Here is a 16,749-nt window from a genome sequence, read left to right as displayed (position 1 = left end):
CAATGTGTTACAACAACCACTATTTCAGTTTTGCCACATTGCCGCTGCGATGCTGATGATCTGTCAAAATGTTGCACAATTTATTCTTTTAAGTTAATAAATTGCATCATCACTCATGTTAAACCCCATCATGCCTTTTGTGTTAAGGTCCCAGATGATTTATATATATGTATATATGTATATACATACATATATATTATATATATATATATATATATATATATATACAGAGTTCCGCTCTTTATGCATTGTCCTGTTACTTAAATACAACAGTGTAAGATCAAAACAAACAGCAATCTGTTGTTTTTTTTGCTTAAAAGATGACAATTATCAAAGTTGCTGGAGATTGTTTTACAGTTATGGTTTTGAAGTAAACAGGCATTTGTATACAAACAACATACAAATGAAATGCATTCCATTGTAATGCCAGATATCATAAAACAGCTGCATCACAGTTCATGTACCACGTGAATCCTCCATCAGCTCGGTAATCTCCGTCATTTGGTGAATATTCCAAACATGAAGAAATCATAATCGACGAGATGAAAACACCGGATATTGACTGATGTGTTCTTGTTGTGGCACTTGTAATATTGCACACTACTGAGGTGACTTCGCTGCACAGCGCTGGAATAGAAAACTTAACTTAACAGACCTATGCATTAAACATATTGTAGAATACAGTGCAGCATTCATCACTGTCAAGGAGAGAGTTTGTATAAATTTAAATGCACTGAAGCGTTGAGAGCATTTTTTTTTCTTCCTCCTCTTCCTTTGTCTATGGGTGGGAGTATATGTGTATCACTATCAAGCTGCCTTGTTTTTTTTTGTTTTTTTCTAACACTGCAGAATTAAACATAAAGACTTCAGGAACAGGACGTTCTTGTGTTATTCAGCACGGGTCGAAAATTATTTAAAGTGAGCTTAACTATTAGGACTGGACTACTTTGTCTCGGTGTGACGTGAAGTCAATTCAATAAAAAAACCCAAGTGCAAAGAATTGCATTGAGATTTGTGGGAATAGCTTGTTCAAAGATGTAGCCTAGTTTAAAACCAATCATGGCCCCAAGTGCCGAATGTATTGGGAACCAAGACATGGCTGTGTAAGTGCCTGACAGTTTTAACATTAAAATAAATTGCCTAACCTTTCCAACATCCAGTGACAAAAAACAGGAAAAATGAAAGATAATGGGTTATTATTCACTGAGGGATCCTATACATAATAATGATATCATCAATAATGGTACACTAGGGCTCATATACTAGGTGCTGCTGTGGCTTAAAAAAAAAAAAAAAAAATTGTAATGGAATTACTTATTTTTTAATCATCAGTCCTAGTCTGTAGCTATTCAAATGAACAAAAGGGAGAAAGTGGGGTAGAGACGGAGAGAGGGAACATATTCGTTGGGATGAAATAAAGGAGGAAAAAAAGGGTGAAACGGAGACAGAGAGGGGACAAAGAGCAGCAGAATGCAACGCGTTATAATTCTTTGAGGACCGTTTCCAACCTTCAGCCACGAGTCAATTTGCCAAATAACACAAGCAGAACCACACAAAATAGGCACATCAGTACCGGCTTAAAGTACATGGCAGTAAGTGGCCAATAGACTTACAAAGCATTGCAGCGCTCGCCTGACAAATGCAATAAACAGCATTATCCTTCAGAGGCGATGCTGGTGGCGGCGGCTGTGCTCCACGGCCCCGTGCCCACCTCCTCCTCACTGCCGAGGCCAGGGGACAACACACAACACTTGGGAGAGTGGGGGGGGGGGGGGTGTAGTGTTGCGTGGGGTGGAAGTGAGGGTGGGCTCTTATGGGTGGGTGTTGGGGGGGGGGATAGGAGTTGCCGGTAGAGCGAGACTGGCACCGACATGTGGGGAGGTGTGTGTGAGGCAATCTACAGAACAAATGAGGGCACTATCGCCTGTCATATTTCACATTTTCTCCGTTCTAAATAAGACAAAGACCATGTGAGCCGGGTGAGCAGAAAGCTCTTAGGAGGAATAAACAGCTGGAGAATGCAGCACCTCCACTGCACTGTGACCCACGCTGCAATAAATCTGTATAAAAGTGATTATGATGAGGCAAAGTGATCAAGCAAATGAAATATCTGGGCTTTAGCATATAACTCAGCGAGGTGAGGTGAGCTTTATAGCCCTTGCTCTAGGGGAGCAAACCTTGCATGTCCTGGGCAATTTGCTTCTCTTATTGCATGTTCTGTCTGTACTCTGAGAGGGTTTGGCAATGTGAGCGTTGCATGTTTGAGAGCTTGCTAATGTTGTTGTTTAGATGCTCGAAGACAGTAAAAATAAAGATTGGATTAATTTAAGGACGCATTCCTGCCTCCTACCGTAAAATATAATAATATGTTGTAAAACACTTCTTTTTTTTTTCTCCACCTGAGTGGCGAGTTAGTGGAGTGGATAGCTGGAGGATAAAGTTTCTTTTCCTGAGCTGGCCCGAGTCGCAAGCAGATGCTGAGGATCCCTCAGCCGCCAGAGAATGACAATTGGAACTTCCGTTGGGTTTCTTTGTGTAGTTTTCTGATTGTAATTTAAATATTTAAAGATACACCACTTTGATTTTGCAGTGTGACACATATATATATATATATATATATATATATATATATATATATATATATATATATATAAATAAATGTCGCACCCCAAGTAGGATTGAGGGTTACTAAGGCATTTATGGAATTATGACAAAAAAACTACATTTTGGAGATGCAATGCTTAATTTGGAGACTTGGGAAGAAGTCCATAAACATTTTTGAGGATGCTAAAACGTGTAAAAGAATTATGATCGCAAGTTTATGAGGATGCCAGAGTACATTTTTATGTTGAGGTGTTAAAACAAATTAAAACAAATGAACAAAAACAAGATTTTGCAGGTTCATTACCAAATCTGGGGCAGTTCTACAACCAAGCTTGTAACTATTACTGTGACGTTTTGGAATTTAGAGTTTTAGGGAATCTACCAAAAGAATGAAATACTATAAAATAAACTGGGACCAGGCCTGAGCGCTGCTATTGTTTGTCCCGACCAGAGCGCAGCGCGTTGGCTTTCTTCTGCAGGCGGTCACTGAGTCGGTGAAACTCTCCCGTCAGTTCAGTCAGTCGGTGTCTCTCTGTGCTGCCGAGTCTATATAGTGATGATCTAGCAATGATAACTGGATCAATACCTCCAGCCATGTGGACAGCCGGCTGGGAGCTGCATCACTACTCTCACAGGCGACCGAGTTGCAAACACCTCACCCCCCCCACCCCACCCCCCACCCTTCCTCCTGTTAGCTCCACAACTCCTCTGACACACTTCATCTTATAATTTGATCAAGAAAAGTGTCACATTAAGCAGATCTTACGGTCATAAATGAGAAATATGTGGATTTTATGAACTGTAAATGAGTGCCCCTTCATGGATGGTTATTTTAGTGTCAAAATATATTAAATACATAGGAAGGAAAGGCTGAACCTGATCACTGATTCCATATAGTCAGCACTGCGCCGTAGTTAGTTATTTACTTTGGGAAAATCACATCCCATCCATTTCCTCGTCACAATCTTTTAGGATAAGTAGCCAAGGAATAAACAATAAAACGTTTTTTTTCTTCTTTTTTGCAAAATTCATAAAAACACAATCATATACATCTGTCCTGGGAGCCATCCGCATAGGTAAAACCAATGAGATGTTCCCTGTAGAGGAATGAAATTGGTTAATACAAAGGCATGTCGGTAATAACAATGTCCTTTCTCCGGTGACAAAGACAAAGTGCCTGCGTTTGGAGCGTACAAGCGCAAGAGACAAGTGATGGCTGAAGGTAGACTTTGGGAGAGCATTTGAATTTCATGTCCAAGAAGAGGCAGCCCATCATTAAAAAACCCTAATTTCTGTGTCAGGTAGAGTTACAGGTAATCGATCATCTTGTCACACCGATTTATTTTTTTTCTGCCTGTTCAAAGTGAATTCTACTTCTTTCCAATTAAACTTGTTGCTGAAAAAGAAAACGTCTCTGGCTATTGAAAGGCACATTTTGCCATGTTAGGTCTTTTTCCACCAAAGGTAATTTCTGAACATTTGGAAGAAAGGAGCCCAAGGGAAGGCTGTGGCTTCCAGGCAATTCTTCATGTTGAGCTGAACAAAGCAGACCTTTTGAGGTTGGCATCGGACGTCTATTAATGCGTGTGCATAGTCCTAAATCATCTGTTAACCAGCACTTGAACAGCATAGAAATGCTGCTATTAGTTTATCTCTTCCTGCACTAGTTGTGTACTAATGTTCCTTCCATGCCATAATAATAATAATTCATAGTTATATGCAGCATATCAGATGTTACAATGGATCAAGTAAGTAGTTTAAATGTTCATATTTTCGGTAATGAAAACAAAGAACTAGTAGAGGATTTCAGTAATTATTATTATTAGTAATTCATTTACAGCTGCAGGTATCAAAGGAACGTTGGCCTTTGACCGATGGTGCAGCTGCAGCAAGTGTATAACTAAAGCGTGTAAATGAATTTAATATAATGCGCCACGGGGCAGCGGTGTGGTTTCACCAAACCAAAGCACTGATGGATGCTTTAGGTGTCGAGAAGAGGGCTTATTTGGGTTGAACCGCTGTGACGGCTTCACCCGACCTGACACCCCTGAAGAGCGGCTCTGTCCGTGACAGTGTGCGCCACCAGGGCGTTGGGATACGTCTGCATAAAAGCCATTTATTGGTACATTTTCTAAATGTTAACGGTTGTCAGCTTCGGTTTCTTTAAAGACCCTTGACTCGCAGGGAGGGGGTGGGGGGGCAAAAATGCCTGTGCTGTTCTGGGGAAAACGGTCCTCGGTCCCTGACAGACAATGACAAAAAAACGCCACTGCTTGTGGGCCCCCCCCCCCCCCCCCCGCCACTGAGGTTTCACATGCGAGCGAGTGCTCCTTTGTCCCCGGGTCTAATTTATTTATGTGGCTAATCTTCAGGGGGTGGAGCGGCCATGCTCAGAGGTGTGTCATTTTACAGGGGGGGGGGGGACCCACCGGAAGGATCGGTGACCTTGCGGAGACTTGCCGTAATCACGTGATTTGTTTCAATTAGCGCACGAGATCTGTCTTCGCCTGCAATCACATAAACAAGGATCATTAAGGGAAATGTCTCCCAAAAAAGTCCTAAAAAGTTCTTACCGCCGTACATCACCTGTCACCTCGGTGCACTAAACTCCTCTCCTATCCGTCATTTACAGTCGTAGTCAGCAGAAAGATTAATTAAATCGCTTGGGATAGTTCGCAAACTAAGAGCCGTTACTGAACTAATTCAAGAGTTGTCTCTTTTCTTTGAAAGTTGAAGTCTGGTTTAAACATGAACGCTGCATCGCAGGGCTCCCCGTACGAGTCGGTGTCAGAGCCAAGACCGCATTCATCCTTACCCAACAGCATTTATTTGGACAGAGGTGCAATGGCAGCAGAAAACGAGTGGAGGAGATGGAGTCTTGATTAGCAGCAGCCTTCCCAGCGTGCTCTGCTATGACAAATGACTGACTTCGAACAATATCTAAGGCGATCAGGATAAAGTACCAACCATTTCAAGGCTCAGCAAAATTCTAATTCTAATTAGACTTTGCACCACACACCAAATAAAAATTGTTCCCATGGCATTTCGGCCTATCAACTGTTTCTCCGATCGCTGAAACAAAACGAATAAAGAAAATGATTAAAGTGATAACAAAAGGCATAAAATTTAAATTATTGAGGCACCACATCTGGGATCTGTATGTCACTGCGCTGCCATTTTTACCCTCTCGTTCGGCACTCCATTCTTTCTGCATGAGAGCAACTGCAAAACAGAGGGAAGCAAGGAAAGGGAGAGGAAAGAGCGGTACGAATTTGTAACATTAAAAGGTAGAAAGCGAGAACGCAAATAGGCCTTCAGCTTTAGCGTTATTAATGACTCTTCTAAGATCTCCGACTTTTCCAATCTCTCAGAGAAGCGCATGAAGGAGTCTGCAGATGAAGCTGACCTTCAAAATGTTCTTTGGTCTTTAGTTAAGAAATTCACTCGCCATTATGGCATCATTAAGGAAACAAGGATAAAATTACTCCATGGTTAATGGCCTATAGGATCCCCCACCAAAATTTGTTTCAGATCTAATAAAACTGTGCTTAACACACTCGGATGAATTATGAGGACTGTTATGTGGGGTATTAAAATGTGGAAAATAGATTTTCGAGAGCTTGGAGGACTGGACTTTTCAAATCAGATAGTAGAATGGGATTTTCTGGCCAATAAATTCCACCATGTCTCAATTTCATTTCTTTCAGCTCTTAAATCTGAAAGTGTGATTTATCGTGTGGTTTTGATCATCTTTTAAAACACACTGTTCGCTGTCGCCAACGTTGCTATTTCCAAGAAGAATAAACATTAGTGTTCATTCACATGTTCTACTCTACACACATAATAAAAGCTTGTTTTCAGACGTTATTTTGCTTAAAGAGCTACATTAAGAAAAGCCGTCTAATTTAAGACGTGTCATTTTGAGGTGATAACTTACTATTAAGACCTCAATTAATTTGCGGTTTTCATTTATATTTGCTTGACATGCTGTTGAGAGAAAGGTTGGTTATTAGCATATCGCATCAGAGGTTACAGAAAAGCAGGCAGGAAGCTGTTATGGAGAAAAATGAAGCTGCAGGCTATTGAGGCTCCTCATTGTCTCGTATACAAACCGCGTGGCAAACCTGCAGAACTGTGTCATTTGCCGCCGCTTATTACCTGCTATTGTAATCCAGACCTCGATGCCATCGTGAAATACAGACTTATTACAAAGAGGGGGAAAAGTTAGCCCAAGATGGTGCCACAGAGAGGTGGTTTGTGTGGTAATGGCATTTGCTCTCTTTAAACTTTAATCTTTCCTATTAATTCCCTGCAACTGGAGAATGTACGAGAGTTAATGTTCCATGAACGTGTTTCTCACTCCGCAATCTCTTCAAGCTAATTACCTTCAGGTGCTAAATGGTGGGAAATTGCCATCCATTTGGATGAGAAAAATTTCACCTCCTGCTCCCTAGTGAAACATTTTTTTGCCGGGCACATTAAGAGGGGGGGGAGAAAAAAAAAGAGGAAAAGAGGCAGGCCTCCACCAAGGTAAACAGTGGTCATAAAACTACCTCTTCCTGGTCTGTTCCGTCCTCCCGCCTGAAAACAGGAAACCGTCGTCTGATCGACGGAGGTCAGGTAGAGGTCAACAGGTGCTCCTCTTGACAAGGGGAACGCGGAACAGATGTTTGATTGGCATGAATCATCTATACTGCCCATTAGAAACTTATGATGTGAAAGGATAGGACTCCTGGTACTAGGACTCTTTTTAATTTGACATCCAAACAGAAAGGAGATCTTGGAAGTTCCTGCGTTTTTTGAATGAAACGCCAATGGTGGGATGTCTCCTTTTAAGAACGGTAGTCAAGTCTTGCTTGTGTGTGTGAGTGGTAGGTTGCGATCAAATAGTCTTTTTGGCTTTGGAAGGTCTCTAACCATAGACTGCATGTATGAAGGGGTCACCCATTGGTTGTGGACTTGCCGTTTTGAATTCTCTAGTTTGGCATTTTGGCTGTTGTCATCTGGTGTTTTTTGGCTGTTGCCATCTTGACTTTTTTTTGCAACCAGAAATGACACGAGAGTTTGGAGCTCAGTACAACCGAACGGTAATTAAGACATTTTTAGGCAACCAAAAACCATAACAGTCAACTTTTATGACCTTAAAACACAGACAACTCCCAGACTGCCAGCGCCGTGGTAGTAACCTGTCAATCACAAGGTAGCCACACCTTGAAGCATCCCCAGCTTTATCGTCTATTTTACTTTAAACGGGACCATAACTGTTCATCGTGCTGTATTGAAGAAGACTTGAAACTAGAGATTGAGACCATAAACTTATGTTTACAATATTTACTGAGATAATACATCTTGTAATAAATAGATTACTTTTCTTATAAACTTCCATACAATCAGAGTTGTCCCTGCTGGACATTCGGTAGAATGCAGCTTTAAGTCACTGGAGGTTGCCTCCTGGTTTTTGGGCCTAAATTTGCAAAGTTTCACTATCATTCCTACCTGCTAACAAAATATGACTGTATTCAATAGCTTAGTTATTGAGATTTGTCCAGGTATACATCCAAATTTTAACCAAATTTACAGAAAATCAACAGAAGAAATTACATTACTTTTTTTTTTTTGCAATATTTTAAGATTTTTTTCAAAATTTCTGCATTTCCACTCAGATTTTTTTCTGTTCAAATTGAAAATGCATATGAAAATAGATGGATGGGTGAAAATGTGCATTAAATTAAGTGTATGGAAAACTTCTTACATACACAGCTCCACAAGCAATTGCACAGGACAACCACACAAGTATTTCAAACATGTCCGTATTTGTTTTGTCACAATACTGGAATTTCTAAATTCCAAAATATCAAAATCCTTTACCATTTCTTGTTTGATTTGACTAACCTTACCATTGAGGGTGTGGGTGTGTGTGTGTGTGTGTGTGTGTGTGTCCTTAGAGAGAACACAGAGCAGATACCAAGATATTTTTAACAACACAAGTCCATATTTAAATAAATTTGATAGTGAAAACCGAGGCCATCCATCCATCCTGTGTGTGTGCAGTTGTTCAACTACCGTTGTCACAACTACCGTTATGAAATCAGGTGAAAGTCAAACACTGAATTAGCTCTGCATGTTTTGGCCAATAATGTTCACACTTACTTTTTCACTTTGTATTGATAATTTAATTTAATTGAGGACTTAGCTTGTCTGGCTATCTCATGCTTTCCTGTGTGTAGTGTAGTGTAGTGTAGTGTAGTGGTGCCGTATTGTTTTCGTTATTCACCAAAAAAAGTTAAGTAGCAATGAAACCAAAACTATGACCCAGTTTGTTAAATCATATTTTTAAACAAACCATATGAAAATATTTTTATTTTAACGTAGACATTTAGCATTGGCGCCATTGTTTCCAATGCTGCTCATGGAGAACCAAAGCCAAAAACACTGAGTCCATCCAACTGTATTCAGCCCCATGTGAACTCCATATGAAACCCTCACGGTGCAGTTCAGCGGGTTCTCAGAAAGAGTCAGGAAGATGCATCATATGAGGGGAGTAAAAAGGCCAGCTGGGATGGGTGGGCCACATTGTGATCACTCACCTTCATCCCTGATTTGTAGTCATTATCCCTACCAGCGTTTGAAGATCAAAAACAAGGACAGGGAGAGTGATGGGGGACAGAGAGAGGCAGCCGGAGAAAGAGAATGGGGGGAAATGAGTGAAGGAGGGAGGGACAAAGAGACGGCTGGATATGTGTGTGTGTGTGTGTGTGTGTGTGTATGTGTGTGTGTGAGAGAGCGCGTCTGTCCCAGTGACTGCCATTTGCCCCTGTTTGGTGGATATAGGAGTGTAGGTGGCAGCGATGTTGGGGAGTGGGTGGGGTTGGGAGGAGGGTGGATAAGGGTGATAGCACCTTAAAACCAACCAAGCTGCAAAAGCAATGAATATTAAATTCACGCCTAAATAGCTAGGTCTATGTGAAGCATTACTGTATTATAATTTTAGATTTGTCACCGATGGGATGCAGGTTTGACTTGGAACAACAAGGCACGTCAAAGCAATCTTTACTCCTCTGATAACGGCGCAGCTGTAAATTGATAATCTTATCGTGAATTATTTTGAATCTGGCTTTTGATGGTCTTGCAATCGGACAAATGCAAATAAAGTGTGTTTTATTTGCGCTGGGAAGTGTGATAAGGTAAGACAGTGAAAATAGGGACGTATAACAATTAGAGGCAAATATAATTTCTCTTTACCCATCCATGTCCCAGGCAGAGTGTAAATGTTGAAGGACTCCCATCAGGCCGTTGTATAAATTAGCCAAACCCTTACTGTGCTGAAATCCATCCCCAACTGTTTGAGTGGGAAAGCAGAGATTTTTCCCTCCTTTTTTAGATTTAATTATCTTTTGTTGTTCTTTTTATCTACCTTCAAGGATTGTCCTCAGTGGGGGGTTAAAAGAATGGGAAGTGGAAAAGACGAGGGGGGCGTCTGATAGCGAGCGCCGGGTATGTAGGGCTAGTTTGTCCTCTGTTTGATCTGATTCCTTACAATGACACAGCGGGAATTAAATATGAAACCGAATTAAAACCACTGCTTAATGAACAACGGGGAAATAAAGCTGGCTCCTTTCCAAATTAAGTGAAAGTCTAACTTCTCCTCAGAGCATTATCTCTTTAGTTCAGCTTAGTCTGAGGTAATTTTCGCTTCATTTAGACGCAACATTTAGGGAAGTGTTTGATGATTTGTAATAAAAAAAATCCCAATTTCAAACCATTTATCTCGCGAAATATATCTGGAAACACGGAAAACAATGAAATCTACGCTGCCTTTTTGATGGTTCGAAGTGTAAAATCCAGCAGTTTAATTACTCACTTCACTTTCCGTGAGATGTATTGGAGGTGAGTTATCCACAGCGGCAAGCCTTCCCACACATTGATTTAATAGACCTTCTGAAGGAGCTTTGCTTCGCTCCTTTGAGAGAAACAACACATGTAGAACATTAGCTGAAATTGGTGTTGTTAAATAATTTAGTATCAACCTATGTGCAGTCACTCAAGTGAAGGCTGAGGTACAGTACAGAAATGAAACATCGTTATTGGCTGTTCCATTTGTTTCTCGTCTCTGGTTTGTTGCTCCTTACTTCTGCTACACTCGGCTTTTAGATCGTTGCTCTTTAGGAAATGTTACAGCCGTCAGAAATGTGCGGCGATAGCGGAGTTTTTGTCATGTTTTTACTTCATTAAAAGAACGTCGGGAGTGTGTGAGTTAGGGATAAGTAACACGAACAGAAGCGAGCATTTCTAAACCTTATTAAACACTAAAAATGAGGTTGGATATCTAATTTTTCTTTCAGTCTCCAACGATATATAATCATATCTGTAAACATATCTGCGTATTGTTTCACTCCTGACAGGTGGAAATGCGGAGGAATAATTTCAAAACTGAGAGAAAACTGAATGTCACAAAAACACTGTGGAATGATGCCTTTGGCAGGTGGAACTGCTCCCCTGCCAAACTGTCACCATTTAGGCCCCCGATAACGCAGGTAATTGCATTTCCAGAAGAGCAGGAGCAGATGAAACATGCTGTGGACAGATACTGCTGGCACACTGGCCCCTTCTGTTGGAAAATTTCATTTTTCCACAAGGAAGCCATGAATGCTAAGGCTGAATCCAAATCCGTTTTTTTTCTCTCCGCACTTTATCAGTGTGTGGCCCACCAAGTGGGGAGATGGAGGTAATTCATTCAGCTGAGACTCACCACCCTAATCCAATTTCCAGCCTCCCCCAGCAAGAGATAATTACAAGTATTAAAGCTGTTAGGACAGGGGGGGGGAGGAGGGGGGGGGGGGGGGGGAGGAAAGGGCCCTCTCTCTGAAACTCTGCTGCAGGCCCTGGACATATCGACTGAGCGGCGGGGGGGGGGGGGATTTCAGCTGGGAGAACTCAAGCTAAGGTATTGTTCAAAACTAAGAAAGTGTGTTAACTAATGAGGCAAAGGGATTCTCAAGGTATAAAAGGACACCCGTAGCCACATGTCATTACAGACCCCAGGACTTCAAAAAAAAAAAAAAAAAAAAAATCTTTTTCCTCGTGCAATCACTTAAAGCCGGTACGAACAATTGGTCATTTCATGTGTAAAGACAAGTGAGGCTTCCTGCACAATCAGTATGCATATAATAGTGCTCGGAATGTCTTCATATTCAGACGTGCAGCGCTTCACTGTAACTACAGCTCCGACACAAGTACTCTAAACTCAAGCTGTGTCTTCTCACTAGTTACTAAAACGCCAGCGGTGCTTATAAAGCTACGCCAACAAGTAGCCCTGTAGTTTATCATAATGCTCTCCAGCCACCTACACCCCCGACCGGTGGTAAACTATACCTTTTCATGTCTTTGAAGCCACAATGGAGGACTGACGTTTGGAGCAACACAGAGGGTTTCTTCTGTCTTTTTTTTTTTTTTTTTTCTTCCTCCCCTCTCCGCTGCTTAAACTTTGACTCCTCAAGGAGCGGAAGCACCCCAAAAAAAAAAGAAAAAAAAAAAGCTCTAATTAACGGAAGCAGAGACGCTCCTGCGCTTCTCCCATTCAGCGCGACCACAATAGACAAACCCGTGGAGCAGAACCAGGAATGGAATATTAAAGGAATGAATGGAAAACGCACCCAAATAAGAGAGCCGACATCACCCCTGTCCACTCTTTAGCCCTTGCTCTTTATTGTTTATCTTTGTTGAAGAGGGTCTGCCACGGGGGTCCCATTCTCTATCAATTACTGGAGATCAAAGAGGCATAGAGAAGAGAGGCACGCTGACATGAAGAAAGGCTTTTATTTATCTGTGATTATAAGTATGTCACACACAACTAAGAACTACCTAGTTTATGTTTTTAAAGGATGTCCCCGAGGCTGCACAATTCTCTACATTTATTTTACAGTAAAATGTTTTTACTCTGCTACTTGTCTGTGTGAAGAAAGTGATTTAAAACAAACTAAATAATAGGCTGTTACTAATGTGCAACATGGTATTCATCCAATTCAATTTGTATTCGTTCAATTAATTAAGTAAGAAAGTGGCAGAAAATGGTGAAATAATAAAATACCTTAAACACTGCCTGGACCTTCACCACAAACAAATCCCTTGTTTGTTCCCTGGCCTGTCGCCTAACTTTACCACATTGTAATTAGTCTGAAATAGTTTGAGACGTCCCAGTAACTAAGTAAAGAGGAGAGGCACCAACAACAACCAACAAACACAGAAGAGCTGTTAAACACACTTTTGTGTTTTCTCTTTAGTGAATATCATGGGATGTATTACCTTATAACTGTTGTGTTTCCGTCTCACAAGAGACAACACTTTACTTTGTCTCCATATTTAGATGTGACAATGTTCTGATTCTACTTGAGTTAAAAAAAAAAGATGAATTTTCGGCTCCATGCATATTATTGCGGCCATTTTAGAGTGACGTTAATCCAATTAATGAGACTCAAACCGGTCCTCTCCCATTGTCATGTAGGCGCTCCGTGAATGTTGTAGTCATTGAAGGAGTGTTTCTGCAACAGGTTCCGTCAAAATAGACGACAGGAATGCAGTGTTGCTCCTCTTCAACGTGGTTTTAATCCGTGAAATCATCTCCCGCTGCAATCCAGAGTTTTAGGTCATTTTTTTCCCCCAAAACAAGTGTTAAACAATAAATACTTGACGGTCAGTGACGGATGTTGGGTCAAAACGTTAATAAGGCAAGTTTATTTGTATTTAAAAGTACTCTACAAAAGGCATTCAGACAATATATCAAAGGAACACGGGGCGATATATAAAGACACGTGAATAGGATTTAAAAAAAAAGAGTGAAAAACATCTTAACAAAAGTCTCAACCGAAGTAAGTCAGGGAGTCACAATACGCTGTATTTGGGATAAATGGTTACAAACGAAATCCAGGTGTGATGCAGTTGGAGAATGACCTCCTGATAAGCAGTGTTCACCATGTAATAGTTTGGGTTTTCTTAATCATCCCTCTCTTTAAAGAGGTTTTAACAGCGCTATGCTGTATATCGTTGCCAAAAGCAGCAGAAACAGCCTCGCTGCTCGATGCTGTTTGAAATACCGACGTTCCAATCTTTAACAGGAACGTTTACTATCCTTTGAAATATTGCGTATACCTTCGGTGCAGGGGGGGGGGGGGGTGGGGGGGGGGGGTCTTGTGCACGGGGTCTTGTGTGAAATTTTTAATATGTCACAGGCATAGTGCTGTTTGGAAATGCAGTGTATTTTGCTCAGCCCCCCCCCCAATAATCTATTCTGTTCAGCCAGGCGCACCCCGTTGACAAATGTTTCCAGCATTAGGTATTTACCTAGTGGAATGTAATGGATGTAAGGAGTTTGAAAACGCCCGGCGCACTAACAGCATGGGCAGTGCAAGACTATCTAGACTGAGGAGAAAATACACTATTCAAAACAGAATCAATGGCTCTGAAGGATGGCGTGTGTGTGTGTGTGTGTGTGTGTGTGTGTGTGTGTGTGTGTGTGTGTGTGTGTGTGTGTTGTGTGTGTGTGTGTGGTGTGTGTGTGTGTGTGTGCGCGTGCGTTTGTGTTTATCTCCTTCCGTATATATATATATACGCGTGTATCTCTGTTTGTGCTCTTAAGCGCCGACTGTAAACTTACCATAAGTCACTCTCGACACAATAATAGTTTCAAGAAGGAAAAAAAAAATCCACGGGCGGTGGAAATGTAAATATGTTTCTTTAACGCTTAAAAAAAAAGACGACGTTGAGGCATTTAGCGTCACAAAGCGTTCCTGTCTGGAAGGATAAATGGCGACTGCCGGTGCTGCCCGAGAGCTTAGTGGTGAGAAGGTATCTTTTGGAATACTGAGGTCATCCACCACAACGGGACGCCCGAAAACTGCATATTTACGTATTCATATTTGATCGATGTTTGTATTCAGTTGTATTTTTATTGTCTTATTTTATATTCTGGCCTGAATGCTGTTTTTCCCAAAGAGTCGTCTGAACACTTGCCGGGAATACAATTTCTGCCGGCGACATTTTCCCCCCAAAAGATAGTCAACAGTCGGTGCGCAATAGATGGAAAAAAAAAAAAAGTTGTAGTTGTAAAATATAAACCACATCTGATTACTAAATTCCTTAATTTAGAAACACCGAGGACAAAACCTGATCAGTGCCGCTTGAACGTGTCTGCACCATTTGCCAAATACATTCTGCAGTGAACACAAGCACATCTGTGTTTTGACTAAACAAGTTCTCGATATGTTGGCGTTGTCGTAAATAAGATGAGATCATTTCATATTCACTCGGGAAATATCTGATCACAGAATAAGTACGCAAAACTAAGAATCTCACCAAAGCGTTCGACGCAAAACTTTCGACGGTTTTTGGTCTTCGGTTGATGACACCCCGGTGCTACGGACTCATTAGGTCACAACATCATAGGTCTGCGTCTCTGGCTGAGCCGAGAGACGAGAGTCTCTGCTGGACAGAGGGTCGCTTTTGGGACAAGTTTGAAGGGGCTGATCCCCCGGTTCAGCTTGGATTCTCCTCTCAACATCTGTTGGCTGATCTCTCTCTCTCTCTCTCTCTCTCTCTCGTCTCTCTCTCTCTCTCTCTCTCTTCTCTCTCTCTCCTCTCTCTCTCCTTGAAACAACTTGTCTGCCCTGTAGAGGCCTACACCAGCCATCTCATTCACTACATGTGCCGTGCGTCCAGTGGGACGGGCAGGACACTTTCAGACAAAAAGGGGGTAAGCTAATTTAAAAGTACAAAGATTTTATAGGTCTTACTAACGCTGTACTTTGTATCGGATCAAATGTCTAATTACCATACATGTAAAGTAACTTCTCAGGGACTTTAAGGTAGACTTTGAAACAGATTTGTGGGGGGGGGGGGGGCATGTGCTTAGGTGTAAGAAAAGAGGCCGGTCTGACACATCAAAAGTCCCATATATCTTTTTTTGAAGTAGGGATTTATAATCCAGCCTACAGCAGGAGGGCTGCTATGATGTGCAGTCAATATATGGGTGGCGCTCCCCATAAAGGCCTCGGCCTTCTTTTTCCGCGTTTGATTTATCGTCGCAGCAGCTCGGCTCAGACAGTCTCATGAAACCATTGTCAGTCCAGTAATGACACTGTTTTTGTTATTTGAATCATTTTTTATTTTTTTTTGCCATCCTTTAAAACTGTTTCTCTCTCTCAATTCCTTCACCAAGTGAGTCACTGTTTCTACTCCTACATACAGCAACACAACGTTTCTTTAGTAAACTTGAGGATGCGGTTTAATAGGAACAGCTATGTTTTTAGGAAAGGGGCATAATGGTATCTTTGCTTCTTCTGTATTTTTACGAATATTCAAATCACAGACTGAGCTCTTGGCTTTTCCGACTAAAAACAAATCGCTAAAGAATGAATTACTGTTTTATGATGCGATTGAGCAATGACATCTTTAAACTGTACATAGTGTTTAGTGTACAAGATGAACCCGTTAGTCTGACATACTGATAGATATAATTCATCGCATCATGTTGAAGAGATAGACAGTTATATTTTCATTTTAACAATTAATCAGTTATGGCACTGTAGATGGTTTACTTTACGTACAATCTTATTTTACGTGAGCACATCCATTCATTGCTCTCCAACACCTCTTTGTACTCGTAAAGTATGACGTTTTATTACAGTAAAATAATAATTAGTGGAGATTTGTTATCCACGTGTCAAAATAAGCAGATTTAAGGTTCACATGGGTTTACTTATTTCCACCCCAGATCAATAGAATAATAACTTATTGTCTGTCATTACTGAGGGACTTTTTCTAATATATATATATATTCCCTTATTTTTAAAGACAGACATGTCAGCAATGTTTGCCAAAAAAATCCCCTTGTAATTTGAGTTTAATGTTGCTCCAGACGAATTAAGTGCACGTGAATGATTAAGCCATGAGTCCATGAGACACTTGGTATGGGAAAGTTTTAGGGAGGAACAGCTCGGCCCGGTTCAACAATCATTAAAACGTGCTGACAGCGATGGGAGAACAAGTTCCCACTTTGATCCGATGACAGACCTGAGCTCAGCCTAACGTCATCATCCTGCGTGGCCTTCGCTCTCTCGCGTTTATTAACTCTGCGGTTCTGACAAACAACGC

Source organism: Cebidichthys violaceus, unplaced genomic scaffold, assembly GCF_023349555.1.
Source record: "Cebidichthys violaceus isolate CVI_PGR_0920_01 unplaced genomic scaffold, fCebVio1.0.p SCAF_74, whole genome shotgun sequence".
Classification (NCBI taxonomy): Eukaryota; Metazoa; Chordata; class Actinopteri; order Perciformes; family Stichaeidae; genus Cebidichthys; species Cebidichthys violaceus.
The sequence above is the reverse complement of the archived record's forward strand: the minus strand, read 5'-3'. Positions refer to the sequence as shown.